General features: G+C 42.8%; 1 protein-coding gene across 17 annotated transcripts in view; it reads left to right on the top strand.

Annotated features, from left to right (window-relative positions):
- Positions 1 to 6,457, top strand: part of WWOX (WW domain containing oxidoreductase) — a 923,424-nt gene that overhangs the window by 200,556 nt on the left and 716,411 nt on the right. The window lies entirely within an intron of this gene.

The following is a 6,457-nucleotide window of genomic DNA, read 5'->3' as shown; positions in this document are numbered from 1 at the left end:
AAGTTTGTTTATTTATTTTGAGAGAGAGATAGAGTGAGAGAACATGAGCAGGGGAGGGACAGAGAGGGAAGGAGAGAAACCCAAGTAGGCTCATTGCTGTCAGTGCATAGCTTGACACGGAGCTCTAACCGACAACTGCGAGATCATGACCTGAGCCGAGATCAAGAGTCGGAGGCTCTTTATTTTACTGGACCGGTGATTCCTCAGGCTTCTGCCGTGCTAGACCAGCCAGCTTCCGGGGTGTGGCTGGAGCAGGGCTGGAGATCCCTGGAGCCGGAGGCTTTTTGAAGATCAGTTCAAGCTGATCGACTGGATCTGGATCACCTCCCCAGGTTAAGGGTTCTTCTGAGTCGGTTTACTTAACTCCAGAGAGATCCCTGAAACTTTAATAGGGGCTGACTCCCATCTTTAAATATCATCCTCACAGACTAACAAGCCTGAGATCCAACAACAAATATTCAAAGACACTCAGAACTAGAATAACATTTACAGTAGTGCATTGCTGAAACATAGTTTTTCTCTCTAAAAAAAAACCTCCATTAACAGAAATAGCCAAATTGAGACTAACGCATTGGTGGAACGAGTCCAGTCTTAACAACCCTGGCCTAATTATTTACATAAGCTCAACAAGAATAAAGATGGTTCATGAGGACTTTATAAGGCTTGCTTTGCTGGGTCCTTTTATAAGGAATCTCCAGGTTGAACTTTTAGTAGCCACTCTGCCGAGCCAAGCCAGCACTTTCCATCAGACGGGCCTGTAATACCTGTTAAATTGGGCAGACTCCTCTTCCCGAGGGCCCCAACATTTACCGAGGTTCCTACACCTGCCAGGAAGTAACCTTCTTTACTCACCTGGGGAGGCTTCTTGGAACTCTGTGAGCAAGGTATCCAGCCAACATTTCCACGAGGCTTTATGGCTCCATGTTCCATAAAGTCAACCTTAGTTCCTTAAAGCTGTCAGGTCATCTCTGAGCCTATGCATGACTCTCAAACAGGACATTCCAGTGAAAGCCTTGGTAAAATAACCAGTATTTCCATTGGTGTCCTACTATAAAACAAACAGATTCTTATTGAACTTATGCAAAGAATTGTAATGGCCATGAAAGAATACTCACTGAGTTTCTAAATTTCAGATGGTTTAAGTAGAGAGAAAAGATAAGTGCTCTAGACAAATAACAAGAGTCACAAAACTATAATTTCCCATGTTTCTAATTTTTGTTCAGGTTCAGTGCAGCTTTTAGCTCTGGAAGTTTCCACCCATTTTAGTACTAACCTAGTCCTATCTCATTGCTATCGGACTGGCAAATGTTGCCCCAGAAAGTTGGGGAAACAGCACAAGTTCCTGATAGGATGTTCTGTTGGTATTAATTGCCTCTGATCTGGGCATGGGATTTCAACACGGCAGAAGGTAAGGGGAGCCTATGCCTCTACCGCCAGACTCTAATGGGGGGTCCTCAGGTGGCCACTAGATGGCCCACCAATTTGGCTAAGAAATTGACTGTCATTCTTACTTTTGTAAACCAGGCAGCGCCAGATATTAGAAACCCTAAAAGAGACCCTTACCAAATTAACCATGGAGACTGGCGGAAATTGGGTAAACTCTCCTTCCCTTACACCAAGGAGGGCTATGCCAGGCTTTAGAGGTACAATGGTAACTCAGCTGAGCCAGGATTGGGTCAGTTTCAAGACAGAGGGGGGAATGTAAGGACGCAGGTTTGAGACAATAGAAGGGCACACATTGCCCAAGGCAAGAGGGACCACCCTTGTAATACCCTTATAATAATAATTGAATCACTATACCTGTGTCACCATTTCCTGTAACTCCCCCTTCCCAAACTGATAAAAGCCCTACCCCACCTTTGTTCGGGGCTCTCAGCATGGATCCACCACTCTGGTAAAGTCTGTGAGCCCGAGTTTAGGCCCCGGGCAGCCTAAACCCGTAATAAAGCCCTTTGCTTTTGAGAAAAAAAAAAGAGTCGGAGGCTCAACTGACTGAGCCACCCAGGCGCCCCCAAAAAGTGTTTTAAAAAGCTCCATCTATTCATGTCCCCATTTCCCCTTGCAAATTCCTCCTGAGAATAAGATTTTGCGGTTTGGAGGGTCTCAGTGCTCAGAACAAGACATCCACATTTTTGAAGATGCCTCTAGCAATTGTAATTGCATCCCGAAGCTAGAGTTTCTGGGCTACCATCTTTGTCCCTCCTTCATTTCCTAGATAAGGAGCCGAGGCTCATGTCACAAGTCTGAGGTCCTTAAGGTGGAATTGGTATGCCTCCTCTCTTCCTGGGGTACCCTTCCCCCTCTTGTCCTGCTTCTTGCTGGGATCTCCCATATAGACAGATCTTGCCCAATTGTAGCTCTACCAGAGCTAGCAACCAAGTCAATGATGGTGGAAGGTTTTTTTTTTTTAATATTTTTTGTTTTAAATATACATAAAATTATTTTCATCCAAATGACAGAGATCAGAGCTTTCTAGAAACCAGGGAGAGCTAATAATTTAGGTCCTGACTTTTGTATCCATATAGTGTACTCATTAGTGTTGAATTCTCCTATGTAAACAAAATGTTACACAAATTTAGTTTTGTGAATTAAAAAAAAGAAGCACAAAAATTTATAATCTCACAGACTCGCCAGAATTTTTTCTTCCTGCCTGGTGAGCAGGTAGTGGTATATTCCCCAATGCCCTCATGATTTCTGACTCCTCAGAATTTGGACCATTTGCTTCATCCATAGAGACAAAGGTGTTGTCTTCCAAAGTCATGGAAGTAGTGAACAGTTGTATCCTTGCAAGATTGTGTTGTGGTTTCTGTCCTGTGAGGGATGAAATGTCTTTATTTTAAATTGTTTTATTATTGTTATCTTAAAGGAGTTAAGGACACATAAAATATTCTTAGAACTTCTGCAGTTTCTCCAAAGAACTGGAGACTCTTTCAGTGAAGAGAATTGTTTTTTAAAATGCCCCTTTCCCCCAGAAAATATTTTGAGTTGGACATAGGGCAATAATGCCCTAATAGTCTATCATGAATCCATTCTCGAAAGCTTTAGAAAGGGCTGGGAATTCAGGCTGTATTCTTTCATATGCTAAACCTAATGTGTGATTGTCTGTGGACCTAAAGGACTTTTTTTCCTTTCTCCCTCATGCCTTCCTCTTTTTGTTTGTTCACTGTTTTCCCCCATTTTGCTCTGTTACTCTTTCTGCTCCTTCATTATTTTCTTGTTCTTTTTGTAAAAATTATACCTGCACCTAGTTTATAATCAATCAGGTAAACTCATTAGGCTTTTATATGATAGTTGAAAGCATTCGTTAACATCAATTCTGCCTCATCATCTCTTCCATTTTCTTTCATGGATTTGTTTGGCTTTTGTGTGTATAGCTTTAGCTGTACTCAAATGGCTGCTTCTTGATTTTCTAGTTTTAGATGCTGTCTGTGGGCTCTCCAAGAACAATACAGAAAGTTTAGCTTTCCTTCATTCCTTCATCCTTACCTCTCTGCCTTTATGAGCATCTCTCTGTCGTCTTCTCCAACCTTTCACTGGAGTTCTATCCTGCTATTTTTAAGCAATTTAGTATTTATGTTGTGAATATGCAGGTGTGTTCACAGATAAGCCAAATAGCAGGCCAAGACTACTTTTTCCCTCGTGCACAATATTGTCGTTTTCCTGGCGTTAATACCTGTCTTCTATTCTCGTTTGCTTAGTTTGTTTTTTATTTGTCAGTAATTCTGCCTCAGATTCTCATCTGATTATATACATATATTTTTCAAAGAGTCAGAACATAGCAAGTATTCCATGATTTCCACCTTGAAGAAAATCTTGAGTCTTCCCGCCAACCGTTTGGGCTGGTGGTCCTCTTTAGCAGGTGCACAAGAATGTGCTACTGAGCTTCGACCCAAAGCTACCTTGACATTATCTAATCTGCAGTATCTATTCACCTTTGTCCTGAGTTGAGGTCCGGTGTCATGTCTTTCCCTGTTTTGGTTTGCGTATTGCTTTGCAGGAGCACATCCTCCAGTAGCTTTCTGGAAAAGGAACATAGATGCACGTATCTCTTTGGAACCTTTTGTGTTTCACAGTGTTCTTATTGCCACTCTCATATAATTGATTGTTTAGCTAGGTATCAAATCACAGATTTGGAATCCAATTTTCTTCGGGGCTTTAAGATATTAATGGGCTTGTAGCTTTCAGTATTGCTCTTGGGAAACACAAAGCCATTTGATCTTCAGACTTTTTTCATTTCTCTCTATTTCCCTTTGGAAAATAATAAGGTAGGCATATCTTCTATACTTTGCTGTTCTCCAGTAGGAAATGAAAGCCCTGAAAAGGATGCTCACTTTGATCTCACTGTTGTTGTTGTGTTGTTTTAATGTTTGTTTATTTTTGAGATCGAGAGAGACAGAGCTGGGCAAGGGAGGGCAGAGAAAGAACGAGACACAGAATCTGAAGCTGGTTCCAGGCCTCTGGAGTTGTCAGCACAGAGCCTGACATGGGGTTGGAACCCACAAACCATGAGATAATGACCTGAGCTGAAGTTGGACACCCAACTGACCGAGCCACCCAGGTGTCCTTGTCCTCAATGTTTTTAAATTTTACGTAACATGTTGTGATAGGAGTCTGTTTTTGTTTCTTGTGCTGGGCACTCATTGGGACCCTTTGTCTCAAAACACATGTCCTTTAGTGTTTCTTTAAAATCTGGACTTTCCTTTAAATATTTCATTGATGATTTTCTTCTTCACACCTTACCTTCTCTTTTTTCATCTTTAAAGAACTTTTGTTATTCAGGACTTTGACCTCCCGGACTGTTCCATATTTATTTTTCTCTGCTATATTTCATCTTTGCCTTTGGCGGTACTTTTCAAGAGGCTTCTAGCTTTCCCATGAGTTTTTCCTTTCTGCTGCCATATTTTAAATTTATAAACTTTTTTTTGTGGGTGTGTGTTTGGTTTGGTTTCCCCAAATTCCCTCTTGTTTAATAGCATTCTATTCTTGTTTTTACTCTCTTACATCTGATATTAACAATAATTGTTTTAGGTTTTCTTCTCCCTGTGTAGCTTCTGTCTCCTAAAAGTCACTTTTAATTGTTTGTTTTGGTCACTGTCTTGGATGATAAAGTCTTTCCCTTGGTCATCTGTCTGTGAGTATTTATTTGTCCTCAAGAGTAGGGACCCAGAAAGTTGTTGCCAACTTGGGAAGAGCTAATTAGCTATGGACTCTGCTGACAGGTGACAGGTGGCTAGACTCTTTGTTGGGGAAATCACTGTGGTTGAATATTTAGATTCTTCCTGTTGGCCGGCCAAATGGTGCAGAGAAGAGTCCTCAGTACCTTGTTTGGTGAGGCTGTCATTTTGGCTGCCAGGGTTTCTAGGCGCCTAGTGAGGAAAGAGGGTGAGCCTCCACATTCAGTACATCTGCATTTACTTAATCTCTGTTTTCAGTGTCACACCATTGTTATCAACAGTATATATTCTCTTCAGGGAATAAACTTGTATTTTCTCTGGGGTTTGGAAATGACGGAGCCCTGGCGGGACTGAGGGAGGAAATCCTCCACTTCCAGAAGTACCAGCCTCCCAGCTTTGGAGCCTTTGGTAGTGCTGGGCTGCGAATTGCGTTACTTCTTAGCTGTCCCTGCAGCTTAAGGCTCAGCTTTCCTGTCTGTTAAATCCCTTGCTAGTTGTCCACCTGCTTTGTAAGCATCCAGGGTTTGGGTTTTTGTTTTTGCTATGTTAATTGAATGCATATGCACTCAGGGGCTAGCACCATCGCTTCCTGTTCTTGGGGATTTGAACCGATATCTGAAAAGGAGTCACCAGGTTGCCCCCGATGGCCACCATTCTTCCATCAACATGGTGCTGTCAGAGCGGCAGTGGGACCCCTACTCCTTCTAGTGTTGGTCCAGGCCAGCCCCTTTGTCCTCCGGGATCTCCGTTCACTTCATGAAACTGAAGCATCTTCTTGGAGCAAGGGCTTGCACATAGCAAGGAAGGTGCTTTGGCACATAGGAGAAACTGAACGCCCATGCATTCAGGTTCCTTTGACATACATTATGACCATCCAGTAGGCCTAGCAATGCTCTCGCTGTCCTCTTGTTTTTGCCATTTCCGTTTCAACTTGAGCCTGCTGTGACAGCAGAGGGATGTCAGGGTCATAGGATGGCACTGTGGCTCCGTGTGCTGTCTGGGTGTCCTCCGTGTGCCCTCAGAGCCCGCTCAGTGAGGAGGATCTTCTGTGCACTTATGTGTGTGTGTATGTGTCCATCCGTCCTTAGCTTTCATCAGGTTGCCTGTCACCCATGATGCTATGCTGATGGAGTAAACTCATTCATAATCCACCGCCACTTCCTTTGGATCCTTGCTTCTAGGCACATTAAATGGTCGGCACACACATCCTCATTTTTCTCAGCCTTCCATTTCCATATTAATTCTCAATCAATCACTGACCGCCAGCTGTCACCAGGCTCCAC

The sequence above is a fragment of the Suricata suricatta genome, chromosome 16 (genome assembly GCF_006229205.1).
Source record: "Suricata suricatta isolate VVHF042 chromosome 16, meerkat_22Aug2017_6uvM2_HiC, whole genome shotgun sequence".
NCBI lineage: Eukaryota > Metazoa > Chordata > Mammalia > Carnivora > Herpestidae > Suricata > Suricata suricatta.
The sequence above is the reverse complement of the archived record's forward strand: the minus strand, read 5'-3'. Positions and strand labels throughout refer to the sequence as shown.